This window comes from Oncorhynchus tshawytscha, linkage group LG21, assembly GCF_018296145.1.
Source record: "Oncorhynchus tshawytscha isolate Ot180627B linkage group LG21, Otsh_v2.0, whole genome shotgun sequence".
NCBI lineage: Eukaryota > Metazoa > Chordata > Actinopteri > Salmoniformes > Salmonidae > Oncorhynchus > Oncorhynchus tshawytscha.
In genome coordinates this window covers 25,314,781-25,334,138 of record NC_056449.1, presented here as the reverse complement: position 1 = coordinate 25,334,138, position 19,358 = coordinate 25,314,781, and the positions used below count along the sequence as shown (strand labels likewise).

Here is a 19,358-nt window from a genome sequence, read left to right as displayed (position 1 = left end):
CGTTTAGCTCAGTTACCTTAGCTTTCTTGGGAACAGGAACAATGGTGGCCCTCTTGAAGCATGTGGGAACAGCAGACTGGTATAGGGATTGGTTGAATATGTCCGTAAACACACCGGCCAGCTGGTCTGTGCATGCTCTGAGGGCGCGGCTGGGGATGCCGTCTGGGCCTGCAGCCTTGCGAGGGTTAACACGTTTAAATGTCTTACTCACTTCGGCTGCAGTGAAGGAGAGACCGCATGATTCCGTTGCAGGCCGTGTCAGTGGCACTGTATTGTCCTCAAAGCGGGCAAAAAAGTTATTTAGTCTGCCTGGGAGCAAGACATCCTGGTCCGTGACTGGGCTGGGTTTCTTCCTGTAGTCCGTGATTGACTGTAGACCCTGCCACATACCTCTTGTGTCTGAGCCGTTGAATTGAGATTCTACTTTGTCTCTGTACTGGCGCTTAGCTTGTTTGATAGCCTTGCGGAGGGAATAGCTGCACTGTTTGTATTCAGCCATGTTACCAGACACCTTGCCCTGATTAAAAGCAGTGGTTCGTGCCTTCAGTTTCACACGAATGCTGCCATCAATCCACGGTTTCTGGTTAGGGAATGTTTTAATCGTTGCTATGGGAACGACATCTTCAACGCACGTTCTAATGAACTCGCACACCGTATCAGCGTATTCGTCAATGTTGTTGTCTGACGCAATACGAAACATCTCCCAGTCCACGTGATGGAAGCAGTAAGGAAGGTTGGCTGAGGTTTCTTCATTACTTTAACTTAAACCTTTCTCTCGGCTTTGGGAACATCTTAGCGACCCATCTCCCTCATAAATTCAGACCGTAACTTTATTTTTTACTTGACAGATATTGCTGTGGGGGCTCCCTATGATGGTGTAGGTCGAGTGTACCTTTACTATGGTTCCTCAGGTGGAATCCACAAAAAGACAGCACAGGTGGGAGCCTTTACATTAAACTGGAACGCCTGCATCTGAGTGATGACCACCCAAATCTCTCAAGAAAGTTTGATGAATGTTGAACCCAACATATTATTGTCTACATTTGCATAGTACATTCAAGGCACGGGCATGCTTTACCTACACAGCACAGCCGCCATCCTACAACCCCAGACTGAGTAAGTTCCTTACCTTCAGCCTCCTAAATGACCATGCCCTGGTACTGCTGAGATTGAGGCTGTCCTAATATGGATACTGTACTCTTGACGCTTTATATACACTGTGCTTCCAGAACTTATGCGATGCATTCTCTTCCTATAGCTGTCAACTATGCCTTCGAGGCTGATGCTGAGACGAGGAAACATAGGCGTTCCTCCAGGATGCAGTTTCTGTTTCAGACCCAGGGAGTCCTGGAGCTAGCAGGGCAGGGCAAAGAGAAGCTATTGGTAGTAACTCTGCATTTTTCCATCTCGTCACAACTGTAGTCTTAATTCAGTGGTTCATGAAGAAATCAAAGTGTGTCTTCCTCCAAATAGACTAGGGTCAAGGGACAGCCATGGGTCATAAGACAACAACACACACTGTTTGTAAAGCCACTATTTCCTCGATCATGAAAATACCATTTGGCATTGACATTGATTTTGTTTGGTAAGATTGATGCAGCAACTATACATTTGATCATCACCTTTCCATTGCGTTCTACATCTCCATCTGTTCAAGGGTGATATCAAGGACAGACTGCACAGCATCCCCATCTCTGTCTCTGTGTCCTTACTGAATGACAGTAAGACAGAAAGCAAGAGTCCCCAGCCTGCACTTGTGTGTGTGTGGAGATGTGTGAGAGAGGACGTGTGAGAGAGAGGAGGTATAAGCCTAGTAGTTATGAAACAGTTATTGTGAGTCTTAAGAACTAAATTCAACTTTTTCAGGTTATCTTCATAAATAAAGGTTGTGGGAGTGATAACATTTGCCAAAGTAACTTGGAGCTGCAGTACAGGTTCTGTTCAAGACCAAAACTACTGGGTCAAGATGTATTCACCCCACTGCCCAGGTAGAAACTAAATGTGTGATTAGAATGTTACCCAGAAGTCCCTCTTGACTACATTCAACTTATTATGTATTCGGTTACATGAACCCTGTAATGCAGTGGTGGCTGGTGGGTAGAGATATAGGAGGACACGCTCTTTGTAAAGACTGGGTTAGAATATATGGAAAGAAATCAAACAAAGAGTTTCCATGTGTTTGATACCTTTTCATTCCAGTCATTGCAATAAGCATGTCCTCCTATCTCCGCCAACCAGCCTCCTCTGCTCAATATGGCTGTTGTCAATGTAGTGCTTTGGTAATGATAAGGCTCATGTCTTTCTAGTGAAAGAAGTATTCCAGTAATCTCTGCTGGAGATGAGGACATAGCTTTGGAGGTCAATGTGACAATAGGGAGGGTGATGATGCCCATCAGAGTCATCTGATCATCAAACTCCCTGACTCTCTTTCATTCTCATCATTATACTTCAACCACATTTCAGTAAGTCACTGGCCTTCCATACATTTTTGGTAAAATCATTGTACAGTATACTGGCCTGAGGAGTTAAAATAATGTTAATTAGCCACGATTCTATACAGGATACTGTAAAATCAATGAAAATATGACCACCCATCTTCTTGATTTCTGAAGTTAAACATCACCAATACCATAATTGTTCCAAGGTAATAAATAGGTACATTATATATACAAAAGTATGTGGACACCACTTAAAATTACTGGATTTGGCTATTTCAGCCACACCCGTTGCTTACAGGTCCAATTTCTGCCCTGCTAGAACTGCCCCTGTCAACTGTAAGTGTTGTTATTGTGAAGTGGAAACGTCTAGGAGCAACAACAGCTCGGCCACGAAGCGATAGGCCACACAAGCTGTCAGAACGGGATTGGCGAGTGCTGAAGGGCGCAGCGCGTAAAAATCGTCTGTCGTCTCTTGCAACACTCACTACCAAGTTCAAAACTGCCTCTGGAAGCATCATCAGCGAAATAACTGTGTGTCGGGTGTTTCATGAAATGGGTTTCAATGGCCAAACAGCTGCGCACAAGCCTAAGATCACCATGAATTTGGAGCACTGGAAACGTGTTCTCTGGAGAGATGAATCACGCTTCACCATCTGGTAGTCCGATGGACGAATCTGGGTTTGGCAGATGCCAAGAGAATGCTACCTGCCAACTGTAAAGTTTGGTGGAAGACGAATGGTCTTCGGCTGTTTTTCATGGTTTGGGCTAGACCCCTTAGTTCCAGTGAAGGAAAATCTTAACACCACAGCATACAATGACATTCTAGATGATTCTCTGCTTCTAACTTTGTGGCAACAGTTTGGGGAAGGCCCTTTCCTGTTTCAGCATGACAATGCCCCCATGCACGAAGCACACATAAATGGTTTGTCGCGATCGGTGTGGAAGAACTTGACTGATCTGCACAGATCCCTGACCTCAACCCCATCAAACACCTTTGGGATGAATTGGAATGCCGACTGCGAGCCAGGCCTAATCGCCCAACATCAGTGCCCGACCTCACTAATTCTCTTGTGGCTGAATGGAGCAAGTCTCCGCAGCAATGTTCCAACATCTAGTGGAAAGCCTTCCCAGAAGAGTGGGCTGTTATAGCAGCAAAGTTTGGACCAACTCCATATTAATGTCCATTATATTGGAATGAGATGTTCGACAAGCGTACACATACTTTTGGTCATGTAGTGTTTATTTTTACATCACTGCCTATAGTTTCATTAAATTATCAGCTGCTATCATATGACTCAAAAGTCTGGCTCCCTGATTGGATATGTTGACCCTACAGGAAGTACTAGTGAAGTGCAACCCCAATGACAATGGTACACTGACAGACTGTGAACTGGGAAACCCATTCAAAAGAGATGCTGAAGTGAGTAGCCATGTTGTGTATGTCTAAGACATTTATTTTTTCTATGATACCACAATTGAATAGTTGTCCATTGTAAGTAAGAGACATTTGTGTCCCTTAGGTTACTTTCTATGTAATATTGTCCACTTCCCGCATCTCTCTGAGCACAACTGATGTAAATATTACCTTGTAGCTTGAAACGTAAGTATAACCGTGCACATTAAATGTTTGTTAGAGGACCCATTAGCTCTGGGTAATAAATGTAACATTTGAGTGTGTCTCTTTTGTATACTCTAAACCAGTCACACACAGATTATTCTAACAGAGTAGTCTTTTGGTTGCAGGACAAGTGTGCAGAAGATACAAGCAAGTGAAGCAAAGGCCAAAGTAGTTTTTGAGCTGCACCTACAAGTATTTGGGTGGGTGTACGAACATGGTATTTGTTCTGCTGTTGCCCTAACCCACTCTTTTAGCTAACATATTTGAAGAGCTCCTGTCGTGAAAATATAGTTTCTTTCACAAATGACAACCTATTCAATATTTAGTGCACTATTTTTGACCAGAGCACTATGGGACCTTATCAAAAGTAGTGCATTACATAGGGAGTAGAGTGCCATTTGGGACACAAACCTTAATGTGGTGAAGGAATTAATGTTTATGAGATGTGTTTGTTCTCAGACTGGCCAGGCCCTCCCAGGTCAGCTTTGGAGGAGCTGTAAAGGGAGAGAGCGCCATGAAATCAGAGGACGATATTGGAACCCTTGTGGAGTATGAATTTAGGGTCACCTCATTGATTTGTGGTTCAAAATGCTATTGTTCCCTGGTGATTATCGAAATTCCATATGCCTTAGTCCTGAGGGAACACACAGGATTTAGAGTATATCCTTTAGTTTCAACACACCTGATTCAAGTATATTCTACTACTCAAAATCAAGCCCATGATTACAGCAGTTTCAGTTGTATCACCTATATTAGTCCTGGGCTGTAACAATAACCTTTACACTCTGTGGGTTTCCAAGGATCAGGATTTATATACATTGCCTTAGACCTTTCATGTCATCATGTCCACTGGTCATTTTGATTTACTTGGATTTGTTTACAGGGCAAGGCCAGTCGTCAATGTCAGAGAGGACTTACAGAGCACTGTGACAAACACAAATGGTAAGACTTTCAAGAAACAACATATAAACAAATATCAATACACTGCCGTAATGAAACCCAACATAATTGTATCTACATTTGCATAGTACTTTCAAGGCACGGGCATGCATTACTTACACAGCACAGCTGCCATCCCACAACCCCAGACTGAGTAAGTTCATTACCTTCAGCCTCCACAATGACCATGCCCTGGTACTGCTGAGATTTAGGCTATCCTAATATGGACACCGTACTCTTGATACTTTATGTACACTGTGCTTCGGGAACGTATTTAATGCGTTCTCTTCCAAAAGCTGTCAACTATGCCCTCGAGGCTGACGCTGAGACGAGGAAACAGAGGCGTTCCTCCAGGATGCAGTTTATTTGTCAAAGGTAGCTCTCCTTTTGAAAGAAGTGCCTAAAGTATTACACATACTATCCATCTAATTTGAAAGGAATTAAGAGTTTCGAAAAAAAGAAATAGAAATTCAAAAGAGTTTTAGTACAACCTAGGCAAAAGGGTTCGAAATTCTTGCTGCTGCTAACCTGGTGTTGTGCTGTAAGTGGCAATTTGTTCTCTTTTCAAGAAACGGGTCCTGACTTCTTGGGACCCATGTGTATGGGTGTGGTCTTCCAGTCACAGGGATGACAGCCCTACCTGGGGGGGGGGGGTTATGGGAGTGAAATTGGATGACAACTGGAGGTCTACTTTGTCAGTTGGAGCTACAGTATGTTTAGCCTGGCATCTGTCAAGGTACAGCTACATGGATAAGACAGGCATCTATTATGGTACAGTACAGCTACGTAGATTACAGACAGGCTTCTATCATGGTACAGCTACATAGATAACAGACAGGCATTGATTCTGGTGGTCCTGGTAGGTATGGATAAGTATTTCAAAATAATAGGGATAGTGGTACGTATCTCAAAATATAACCCATCATGGTAATTGGTGATTTGAATATAGATAGCTATAATTCCAATGGTTTGGCTTACAATAGGAAAATAATAGCAGTTTGTACATGGCTAAAGGACAACAATTACCATATTTATTGTTTACAGGAAACTCCTTCGATATCTTCTGACGAGGGTGCATAGGAAAAAAATTTAAATCTATTTCTGTCAAAAAAGTGTTATGATCCTACTGAAAAACAGTTTAGATCTTAAGGTGCAATCCATTAAAATAGATCCTCAAGGAAGATGGATTGCCCTAATATATATTACTTGATGATACGTCGATGTGGCTCATAAATCTATATGGACCCAATAATGATGATCCAAACTTCTTTCTACAGACTATCAGTAACATTTCAACTATCTACTCACCCTTACCCTAACCCTAAATAACTGTAACCCTAGCAAGAAGTTGCTTTTCAACAGATAGTTTGTGATAATATGACAGATGCGTCTAAAGATGAACTATCCGGATTATACAAATAAAGTGTGACCAAATACTTATAATAATCGAATTAGTCTCCAGTATACAAATAATTATATTATAATGGTAGGGGACTACAACACAGATTTATGCACAGCAATAGACCGTAAAGGCAATCATACTACTAACTATCACCCCTGGTGCTCAAAGAAATAACGAATATTATGGACACCTTGGAATTGACTGATATTTGGAGGCTTAAAAAAATGGATCTTGTGAGATACACTTGGAGGAGACTTAATCAAGCTAGCCGGATTTATTATTTTCTGGTATCCTTTTCTATGGTGCCAAAAGTGAAAAAAGTATTGATTGTAGGACTGAATGTGTCAACTTATATCCCTCCAGATAACTATGAAAGGCTTTCCACAAGGAAGAGGATATTGGACATTTTCATCAGGATTTATTGACTGACAGTACTTTCTTAACAAAAACAAAGAAATTCATAACAGATTTTCCCTGCACAATACAGGTTCAGCGGATCCACTTATTGTATGAGATGCCTTTCAATGTGCCTTAGAGGCCACTCAATTCTGTTTTCATCCCTAAAACAAAAATGGTTTAGATCAGCAGAGAAATGATTTACAACAAACAGAAATAGAAAAACGAACATTACGGATCCATGATGTTGATGAATGTACTACTGAAACACTGAATAATCTAGATGCGAAAAGATCGGGATTCATTTATCTAAAAAACAGAGCAAATTGGATGGAGAATGGCAAAAAATTCACACATTTTTTCTTAAACTTTTCAACACTAGAAACGCAATCAAAAAGAAAAAAAGAAAAAATGTTAAAGATGGAGAAATCCTTATCTCACCAAAAGAGATTTTGAATGAAGAATTAAAATATTTTTAACAAATGTTCTCTCGTCAAGATCTTCCAAACTCACTTGAAGATAGCTTTTGTGATTTCCTTCTAAAAAAATCAGAGAAAAAATAAATATTGTGATGGCCTAATTACGCAGGACCGACAACAGTTAGCAATTGATTAATTTCAGACAGAGAAAACCTCTGGTCTCAATCCAATAGAGATACTGTACATCACTTTTTATGAACTACAGAAAGATCCACTACTATGATGTTTTAATTACTTGTGTGTATATATACTGAACAAAAATATAAATGCAACATGTATTTCCCATGTTTCATGAACTGAAATAAAAGAAATCGTAGAAATGATACATTGTCTCAAATGTTGTTTGTATCCCTCTTAGTGAGCCTTTCTCCTTTGACAAGATAATCCATCCACCTGACAGGTGTGGCATATCACGAAGCTGATCAAACGGCATGATCATTATACAGGTGCACCTTGTATTGGGGACAATAAAAGGCCACTCTAAAATGGGCAGTGTTGTCACACAACACAATGCTACAGATGTCAAGTTTTGAGGGAGCGTGCAATTGGCATGCTGAGTGCAGGAATGTGCAGCTGAACTGTTGACAGAGAATTTTATGTTGATTTCTCTACCATAAGGCACCTCCAAAGTCGTTTTAGAAACCTGCATACTCACTAGACATGTCCCCCATTGAGCATGTTTGGGATGCTCTGGGTCGTCATGTACGACAGCGTTTTCCAGCTTCCATCAATATAAATAAACTTCGCACCACCATTGAATAGAAGTGGGACAATATTCCGCAGGCCACAATCAACAGCCTGATCAACTCTATGTAAAGGAGATGTGTCACACTGCATGAGGCAAATGGTGGTCACGCCAGATACAGGTATCTTTTTAGCCCTCTATTGATGGGGTCATGATAGGGGCTGCACCAAATGTTTGATCTATAATAATACTTGTGTTATGTTCATCGATGGAAGGATCGGACCAAGGTGCAGCGTGGTAGGGGTACATTTTAATTTATTAAATGAACACCGAAAAAACAACAAATACAAAACGAAATATCTAGTAGGGCTAAACAGCACAGTACCAAAAACAAGATCCCACACTCTACAGGTGGAAAAAGGCTGCCTAAGTATGATCCCCAATCAGACACAAAGATAGCCTCTGATTTTACCCAGAAGTCCCTCTTGACTACATTCAACTTATTATGTATTTGGTTACATGAACCCTGTAATGCAGTGGTGGCTGGTGGGTAGAGATATAGGAGGACACGCTCTTTGTAAAGACTGGGTTAGAATATATGGAAAGATATCAAACAAAGAGTTTCCATGTGTTTGATACCTTTTCATTCCAGTCATTAGAATAAGCATGTCCTCCTATCTCTGCCAACCAGCCTCCTCTGCTCAATATGGCTGTTTTCAATGTAGTGCTTTGGTAATGATACGGCTCATGTCTTTCTAGTGAAAGAAGTATTCCAGTAATCTCTGCTGGAGATAAGGACATAGCTTTGGAGGTCAATGTGACAATAGGGAGGGTGATGATGCCCATCAGAGTCATCTGATCATCAAACTTCCTGACTCTCTTTCATTCTCATCATTATACTTAAACCACATTTCAGTAAGTCACTGGCCTTCCATACATTTTTGGTAAAATCATTGTACAGTATACTGGCCTTAGGAGTTAAAATAATGTTAATTAGCCACGATTCTATTCAGGATACTTTAAAATCAATGAAAATATGACCACCCATCTTCTTGATTTCTGAAGTTAAACATCACCAATACCGTAATTGTTCCAGGGTAATAAATAGGTACATTATATATACAAAAGTATGTGGACACCACTTAAAATTACTGGATTTGGCTATTTCAGCCACACCCGTTGCTTACAGGTCCAATTTCTGCCCTGCTAGAACTGCCCCTGTCAACCGTAAGTGTTGTTATTGTGAAGTGGAAACGTCTAGGAGCAACAACAGCTCGGCCGCAAAGCGATAGGCCACACAAGCTGTCAGAACGGGATTGGCGAGTGCTGAAGGGCGCAGCGCGTAAAAATAGTCTGTTGTCTCTTGCAACACTCACTACCAAGTTCAAAACTGCCTCTGGAAGCATCGTCAGCGAAATAACTGTTTGTCGGGTGTTTCATGAAATGGGTTTCAATGGCCAAACAGCTGCGCACAAGCCTAAGATCACCATGAATTTGAAGCACTGGAAACGTGTTCTCTGGAGAGATGAATCACGCTTCACCATCTGGTAGTCCGATGGACGAATCTGGGTTTGGCAGATGCCAAGAGAATGCTACCTGCCAACTGTAAAGTTTGGTGGAAGACTAATGGTCTTCGGCTGTTTTTCATGGTTCGGGCTAGACCCCTTAGTTCCAGTGAAGGAAAATCTTAACACCACAGCATACAATGACATTCTAGATGATTCTGTGCTTCTAACTTTGTGGCAACAGTTTGGGGAAGGCCCTTTCCTGTTTCAGCATGACAATGCCCCCATGCACGAAGCACACATAAATGGTTTGTCGAGATCGGTGTGGAAGAACTTGACTGATCTGCACAGATCCCTGACCTCAACCCCATCAAACACCTTTGGGATGAATTGGAATGCCGACTGCGAGCCAGGCCTAATCGCCCAACATCAGTGCCCGACCTCACTAATTCTCTTGTGGCTGAATGGAGCAAGTCTCCGCAGCAATGTTCCAACATCTAGTGGAAAGCCTTCCCAGAAGAGTGGGCTGTTATAGCAGCAAAGTTTGGACCAACTCCATATTAATGTCCATTATATTGGAATGAGATGTTCGACAAGCAGGGGTACACATACTTTTGGTCATGTAGTGTATATTTTTACATCACTGCCTATAGTTTCATTAAATTATTAGCTGCTATCATATGACTCAAAAGTCTGGCTCCCTGATTGGATATGTTGACCCTACAGGAAGGACTAGTGAAGTGCAACCCCAATGACAATGGTACACTGACAGACTGTGAACTGGGAAACCCATTCAAAAGAGATGCTGAAGTGAGTAGTCATGTTGTGTATGTCTAAGACATTTATTTTTTCTATGATACCACAATTGAATAGTTGTCCATTGTAAGTAAGAGACATTTGTGTCCCTTAGGTTACTTTCTATGTAATATTGTCCACTTCCCGCATCTCTCTGAGCACAACTGATGTAAATATTACCTTGTAGCTTGAAACGTAAGTATAACAGTGCACATAAATGTTTGTTAGAGGACCCATTAGCTCTGGGTAATAAATGTAACATTTGAGTGTGTCTCTTTTGTATACTCTAAACCAGTCACACACAGATTATTCTAACAGAGTAGTCTTTTGGTTGCAGGACAAGTGTGCAGAAGATACAAGCAAGTGAAGCAAAGGCCAAAGTAGTTTTTGAGCTGCACCTACAAGTATTTGGGTGGGTGTACGAACATGGTATTTGTTCTGCTGTTGCCCTAACCCACTCTTTTAGCTAACATATTTGAAGAGCTCCTGTCGTGAAAATATAGTTTCTGTCACAAATGACAACCTATTCAATATTTAGTGCACTATTTTTGACCAGAGCACTATGGGACCTTATCAAAAGTAGTGCATTACATAGGGAGTAGAGTGCCATTTGGGACACAAACCTTAATGTGGTGAAGGAATTAATGTTTATGAGATGTGTTTGTTCTCAGACTGGCCAGGCCCTCCCAGGTCAGCTTTGGAGGAGCTGTAAAGGGAGAGAGCGCCATGAAATCAGAGGACGATATTGGAACCCTTGTGGAGTATGAATTTAGGGTCACCTCATTGATTTGTGGTTCAAAATGCTATTGTTCCCTGGTGATTATCGAAATTCCATATGCCTTAGTCCTGAGAGAACACACAGGATTTAGAGTATATCCTTTAGTTTCAACACACCTGATTCAAGTATATTCTACTACTCAAAATCAAGCCCATGATTACAGCAGTTTCAGTTGTATCACCTATATTAGTCCTGGGCTGTAACAATAACCTTCACACCCTGTGGGTTTCCAAGGATCAGGATTTATATACATTGCCTTAGACCTTTCATGTCATCATGTCCACTGGTCATTTTGATTTACTTGGATTTGTTTACAGGGCAAGGCCAGTAGTCAATGTCAGAGAGGACTTACAGAGCACTGTGACAAACACAAATGGTAAGACTTTCAAGAAACAACATATAAACAAATATCAATACACTGCCGTAATGAAACCCAACATAATTGTATCTACATTTGCATAGTACTTTCAAGGCACGGGCATGCATTACTTACACAGCACAGCTGCCATCCCACAACCCCAGACTGAGTAAGTTCATTACCTTCAGCCTCCACAATGACCATGCCCTGGTACTGCTGAGATTTAGGCTATCCTAATATGGACACCGTACTCTTGATACTTTATGTACACTGTGGTTCGGGAACGTATACAATGCGTTCTCTTCCAAAAGCTGTCAACTATGCCTTCGAGGCTGACGCTGAGACGAGGAAACAGGCGTTCCTCCAGGATGCAGTTTATTTGTCAAAGGTAGCTCTCCTTTTGAAAGAAGTGCCTAAAGTATTTCACATACTATCCATCTAATTTGAAAGGAATTAAGATTTTCGAAAAAAAGAAACTTGACTAAAAACATGACTAAAACTCCACTGTGATAAGTGTACTATTTTACGTTATGGGTGTCTAAAAGATACAAACTTTAAATTGCCATGTGGTCTCCTAATTAAATAGGTGGATGGTGAAGTTGTTGTGCTTGGTGTACATCCTGGAAAAGTCTAACGATTTTGCAACTATTAACTTTTATAGGATTTTAGTCAAATAGATACAGTAGGATCTTGAAACCTTGGAGAGGGAAAGACCTGTCCATCTACGGAATAATTACCCTGATTAATTTCCTAGTAGTTTACATATCTATTCACTGCTCTACCGATTCCAGGATATTATTTTTTCCAAGTAATATGAGCATTTGTTTTTTTGTTTTTTTAATCTGGGGTTAAAAATATCAAATATTAAGACATTAACCTCTCACTTAAAGCCTCCATTATACCTAAATTATATCTACAGTAAATCCAAACTGGCTTTCCAGCAGACTACTAAAAGAGGCACATCCAATGTTCAAAAGGGGTCTCTTTGCCATTATGCAGATTAAAACAAACCATTTCTGGTGGGTTGACAATGGAACCGTGTTTAAAGTATCCTCCTTTTTAAATTAAGCCATACAGAGTTTGTTACAATTCCAATTTCGTCCTCCAGACAGAACAAATATTACAGAAAATGATATGGCTAAATTCCTGTACTGATAGAGGAAAGACCAATTTTGGGGGGGAAGTATAAGCAAGGTGTCATGTTTATGAATGACATTGTAAATAAGGCCGGTAAAATGTTGTCACACAAGCAATTAACAAAGGTGTATGAAGATGTATGCTCAAGACAAAAGTTAACTCATTGTCTGGGATAGGGATAGGGCAATTCCCCCAAAAAATGTCTGGGAACTTGCAGGTGCCTTGGCGGATGAATGGGGTAACAACTTACAGCAAGAACTGACACATTATTCCATTTCTGTAAGACACATGTCTGTGGAACTTGTTCAGTTTATGTCTCAGTTGTTGAATCTTGTTATGTTCATACAAATATTTACACATTAAGTTTGCTGAAAATTAACGCAGTTGACAGTGAGAGGACATTTCTTTTTTTTGCTGAGTTTATAACAAACTCATTGCAGCACTGCAACAAAAATGGAGGAGGCATTTATTCAAAAGCAAAAGGAATTAATTAGTTTGTCTGCCGCCAGTCAAAAACTATGCACGGCGTAGCCCTTCACACGCGTACTCGTATGGGTTTAAAATGTCAGATTTGAGCATTGATAAATGCCTAAATTGAAACGCAGTGGCTGTACAGTAACATGCTGTACATGACGTCATAGCACTGGCTCTGCGCTTTCAGTGCTGTATCGGTTTTGACAGACAACCGTTTTAAACTTGAGCATCCCTCCCGCTAATTGGGCAACTTTTGCACATTTTTGGTTGTCTGATGGATGGAAATGCTGTAAATTTAAGATAACTATGTATTTGGAAAGATGAGATGTTGAGAATTATAATAAATACCACTTTGATATCATAGAAGCTAGTCAAATACCCATGAGTCCTGGAGACACCAGTTAGTCCTCTCACTCATATCCTTGAAACTTTGTCTTATTTTGCACTAAATCAACCCATTTGTCAAATATGTTGCTTTCATCAAAAAGTGAAGGATTTAATCACCCCACTAATACTTGATGGATTTGTTGCCTTTTTTTATGTTGTCTGTTTCTTAGAAACTGCTTGACCGATCTACACCAAATTTGGTGTGAAGCATTAAGGGCAGTAGTTATCTTCCCAGCATATTTTTCATGAATGTAGCTCAAACAAAATGGTCGCTATAAGGAAACTGCTGGTGGCACTTTTGTAAGGTGGCTGCAACGCCCCCTGGGTACCAAATCTGTGATGGCCCAATATCTAAATCTTTTCAGGATAGATAAACCTACCTAATGTGCCAAATTTGATGCTTTTAACACAAACTGAACAATGCATTTGCTTAGCCATCCCACTAAAAGGAAATATTCACAAACAAAACCAAGCTCAAGAATCCTTAAGAGAATCAAAACATTTTCCAGCAGTATTGTTAGTTAGCCATTACTAAGGCCCTGCACAAGATGTCACAGGAACTCATAAAAGTAAAACTGTCCAAAACTAAAGTGCCTTCGGAAGGTATTCAGACCACTTGACATTTTACATATTTTGTTAGATTACAGCCTTATTCTAAAATTGATGACATTTTCTTTCTTCCTCAATCTACACACAATAACCCATAATGACAAACCAAAAACAGAAATGTTTGCAAATTAATCAAAACATAAGTGTTCAAACCCTTTTCTCAGTACTTTCTTGAAGCACATTTTGGTAGTGATTACATCCTCAAGTCTAATTGGGTATGACACTACGAGCTTGGCACACATGTATTTGGGGAGTTTCTCCAATTATTCTATGCAGATCATCTCAAACTCTGTCAGGTTGGATGGTTACTTGAACTCTGTGAAGCCAAAATTTGGGCTGCAATTTCTGAGGCTGGTAACTCCAATAAACTTTTCCTCTGCAGAATAAGTACCTTTGGGTCTTCCTTTCCTGTGTCGCTCCTCATGAGAGCCAGTTTCATCACAGCACTTGATGGTTTTTGCCACTGCACTTGAAGAAACTTTCAAAGTCCTTCATGTCTTAAAGTAATGATGGACTGTCCTTTCTCTTTGCTTATTTGAGTTGTACTTCCAATAATATGGACTTGGTCCTTTACCAAATAGGGCTATCTTCTGTATACCATCCCTACCTTGTCACAGCAGGTAGGTGTGTCCAAACTTTTTACTGGTACTATATATATTAGGAACTTAGTCATGGTCTCAACTTACTGTTGTCAGCTAACAAATTAGTTTAGCAACCAGCTGTCTAAACTTGTTACTATGCTTCTGTGTCTGCAATGCTTGCTCAGATATAATATTAAAAATTTAAAACATTTCCCCCCACCCTATGTCAAAATGTTTACAATTTCGGGAAATTAACTGTAAAACATCTCATTTTCTTATCCGCCCCATGGCAAAATGAGTAGAAGCGAGAAACTGTGGCCGCTCAGGAGTTCAGATTTTTGGGGCCAAATCTACACTGAATCACCAAGAAGACCATAAATATTCCTGTGTGGTCGAATTACAGACTTAAATCTGCTTGAAAATCTATGGCAAGACATGAAAATTGTTGTCCAGCAATGATCTACAGTCAATTTGACAGATCTTGAAGAATTTTGAAAATAATAAATGGGCCAATGTTGAACAATCCAGGTCTGGAAAGCTGTTAGAGACTTATCCAGCTGTAATCGCTGCTAAAGGTCATTGTAACAATTATTGAACCAGGGGGTTGAAAACTTATGTAATCAAGATACTTTTGGTCATGTTGTGTACGTGGACACCTGCTCGTCGATCATCACATTCCAAAATCATGGGCATTAATATGGAGTTGGTCCACCCTTTGATGCTATAACAGGCACTCTTCTGGGAAGGATTTTCACTGGATGTTGGAACATTGCTGTGGGGACTTGCTTCCAATTAGCCTCAAGAGCATTAGTGAGGTTGGGCACTGATGTTGGGCAATTAGGCCTGGCTTGCAGTCAGCTTTCCAATTCATCCCAAAGGTGTGCGATGGTGTTGAGGTCAGGGCTCTCTGTTCTTCTGGCATCCACCAAACCCAGATTTGTCAATTCATCACTCCAGAGAATGTGTTTCCACTGCACTTTACACCACTCCAGCTGATGCATGGCATTGCGCATGGTGATCTTAGGCTTATGTGCGACTGCTCGGTCCTGGGAACCCATTTCCTGAAGCTCCCGACAAACAGTTATTGTGCTGACGTTGCTTTCAGAGGCAGTTTGGAACTCGGTAGTGAGTGTAGCAACCGAGGACAGACGATTTTACGAGCTAAGCACTTCAGCAATTGGCAGTCCAATTCTGTGAGCTTGTGTTGCCTACCACTTTGCAGCTGAGCCGTTGTTGCTCCTAGATGTTTCCACTTCACTCTTAATAACTATTTAATCAAACTGTGTATTTAACAAGTTTACCAAGGTCTTAGTTTTTCTCCTCACACAACTTTTTGAATTCAATTTTTTCACTCCGGATGCTTTATCTGGACATAGATCCCCCCTCCAAAAAAAAGACACCTAAGCAACATTATGCCTTCTCATTGCAGTCGCTGTACTCTTAATATACAGGAGAATGATCTCCTTATGTTGAGGATAGACGAGTTTCAAGCTCGGCTTCAGACACAATCGTTACGCAAGGGCAATTTAAGTGTAGGAAAGGATGATACATCATCTGTGCCACCAGTAAATATAGGTAGTAGTGTTAATCCCCATGCACAGTCCCCGCTGCCGGACAATTTTCTCATGGCTTCTGGAAATAAATTGTTATGGAAAATTTGATGTTTGTGCTTTTCTAATAACCAATTTCTAGGTTCATGCAAGTGACTGATTGATGATGCCTGGGAGGAATCTTTACTATCAGTATTAGCAATTTGGCAGTACGTCCAGAACATTGTTTTGAGAACTGAAAGGGGTGTCTCAGTTTCAAGGTCTCATAATGGAGAGAATAAGCCTTGTGAGGTATTGGTCTGTCACACGCATGAACCAAACATTGAGGATGAATTAATTATGAATAATGACTAAGCTAAAACATGCAAATATAACTTGTCTCTTACAGCAGTACCTCGGAGAACTAACGGGACTGCTCCGACAGAGCTTCTGATCAACCTGTACTGAGTGTGCAAAGGTTGTTGTAACCTCTCCAGCTTGCTGATAAAAAAAATATGATTAATTTAAATTTGACTTCAGGTGTTCCCGGTGGTAATTTCCATGACAAAATGCTTGCGGCATGCTCAACCAGTGTCGCTAATTCGGCCGATATAAACTTTTAACCAGTTTTCCCCACTAAGCATCCAGTAGGAGTCAGAGCTCAAGCCTTCTCAGGTCTCTCCTCTACCCGCTACGGGGTCTGATCCTCCGAAGCCTCCCACCATTAGCTCTGACAAATTGAAAACCCTAGTCATTGTCGACTTCATTACCCACAATATTAGACATCTAAAGAATCACCCAGCAATCATACATTGTTTTCCACTGGACAGGGCTAACGACATAAAAGCTTATCTGAAGATGGTACTGGCTGAGACTAAAACTGGCGAGTGTAGTTTTTGATATTGTTATACACGTCGGCACCAACATTGTTAGGATGAAACAGTCAGACGTTACCAAAGAATCATTCAGCAATATACATTGTTTTCCAGTGGACAGGGCTAACAGCATAAAGGTGAATCTGAAGATGATGCTGCCTGAGACTAAAACTTGCAAGTTTAGATAGGGATATTGATATCACGTCGGCATCAACAATTTTAGGATGAAACAGTCAGACGTCACCAGGCACAACATAACTTCAACGTCTAACTTAGCTAGAAAGGTGTGTTGGCATCAAGTAATTGTCTCTGGCCCCCTCCCTTATGACTCACAATGACAACGTGAACGATATTGGTCGACAGTCTACTGGATGTGGCATTATATGTTCCTTCATTCATTGGATTCCTATCTCCTTTCTATAATATCTCTGGCAACGGCACCATGCAATGCACCCTGGACTAAAGAGACAGACAAATAGAAACTACGTTAAATTACACATTTTTCAAGGTAGGAATATCCCCAAAATATGATCAATGGCTCATTTGAGAGAAGACATCCTCCCAAAATATGACATCAGCCAGTATTGAAATCTGACATGTATGATAGAAATTTTTGCAATCTATGTTCCATGTTCTCTAATAGGGGTGGGAATTGCCAGAGACCTCACAATTTTTATTTTACCTTTATTTAACCAGGCAAGTCAGTTAAGAACAAATTCTTATTTTCAATGACGGCCTAGGAATAGTGGGTTAACTGCCTGTTCAGGGGCAAAACGACAGATTTGTACCTTGTCAGCTCGGGGATTTGATCTTCCGGTTACTAGTCAAACGCTCTAACCACTAGGCTACCCTGCCGCCCCAATACGATATGATTACCATACTTAGGTCATGTCTGGATATTTTTTTGCGATTCGATAGTGATTTTATTAAGATTCAATGTTCAAAACATATTGCTCACCATACAGTATGTCTTCTGCAGAAGGACAAGTGAGAGCCATGAGAAAATTGGTTTTGATCAGTAATGGAAATAAAAGTGCTGAAAACAAAATGGCTGCTTATTTAAAAAGATGGAGAACAAACTATGAAGGCAAAATACTGGAGTTTTGGTGCAGGTATAGCCAACAGCACAAAAATAATATTGCGATAGTCAAAACGATATATCGTCAAAAATAATATTCTGATACATAACTGTATAGGTTATTTCCCCTATCACTATAATCTAATATGTTAAGACAAGCTAAGACCATGGTATTTATTTAAAGGCCCAGCGATTTTTCTGTGTTCTAAATATATTTCCACACTGGAGTTTGAATACTGTGAAACTGAAAATTATGATAATACCCTTTTAGTGTAAGAGCTGTTTGAAAGTCCTAGCAAAATTTTTATCACTGTAAAGGTACCTAACTGTAAGGTACCTAACTAAGCATGTACTTAGTGAGTCCACCAGATCAGAGGCAGGGATGTTCTCTTGATAAGTGTATGAATTAGACAATTTTCCGGTCCTGCTAAGCATTCAAAATGTAACGAGTACTTTTGGGTGTCAGGGAAAATGTATGGAGTAAAAAGTGATTTTATTTAGGAATGTAGTGACGTAAAAGTAGTCAAAAATATGAATAGTAAAGTACAGATATCCTCCCAAAAAAATGACTTAAGTAGTACTTTAAAGCATTACTCCTTAAGTACTTTACACCACTGCTTTTGTGTATTTGTACCATATAGATATTGGGTCTTTAAACAAACAATTTCTTTTTAGCATACAGAGGAAGGGGTCTGCTGAGACTTTTAACCATCAAAAATGGTTGTAGCCAAACTTCTAAGGAACTGCCTTTATTTTAAGACACCAAGTCCATGTTGTCCATGCATGGTTCCTTAGAAGAAAAAATGATTGAGAAAGACAAGCTAAGATATTTATTTTAAGTTAAAGAAACTTTGTTTTAAAGAAAGGTTTTCAAAATATATATTTATGTTTAAGTTGAGGGACTGCAGAGAAGAATGGGAAACTCTCCAAATACAGGTGTGCCAAGCTTGTAGCGTCATACCCAAGAACACTCAAGGCTGCAATTGCTGCCAAAGGTGCGTCAAAGTACTGAGTAAATAACAATCTAACAAAAGATTGTCACTTGCTTTTCTATAATCTGTGGATAAAAATATAAGAATAAACGTAACTGCAAATCTCATGTGTCCTTCTCAATTGCACATAATGTATCTAACAGCAAATTCACATACTAATAATAATCTACAGACTATCAAATTCTATTTAAATGAAAATCTCATGAAGTGCTTAAAATCAAACCAGGAGCACTGGGTATCAGCGCTTCTCTTGAATCGATTCTCTGTGGATATTAATAGTTATGCTATTCTCAGAAATGTGTG

General features: G+C 40.2%; 2 long non-coding RNA genes across 2 annotated transcripts; both read left to right on the top strand.

Annotated features, from left to right (window-relative positions):
- Nucleotides 1-2,388: 2,388 nt before the first annotated feature.
- On the top strand, nt 2,389-4,607 carry LOC112221128. The gene is made up of 5 exons (XR_006079573.1): nt 2,389-2,462; nt 3,775-3,858; nt 3,959-4,038; nt 4,182-4,256; nt 4,516-4,607. It is a non-coding gene; the product is annotated as an uncharacterized LOC112221128 (long non-coding RNA).
- Nucleotides 4,608-10,192: 5,585 nt separating this feature from the next.
- On the top strand, nt 10,193-11,020 carry LOC112243348. The gene is made up of 4 exons (XR_002952572.2): nt 10,193-10,272; nt 10,373-10,452; nt 10,595-10,669; nt 10,929-11,020. It is a non-coding gene; the product is annotated as an uncharacterized LOC112243348 (long non-coding RNA).
- The last annotated feature ends 8,338 nt before the right edge of the window (nt 11,021-19,358 follow it).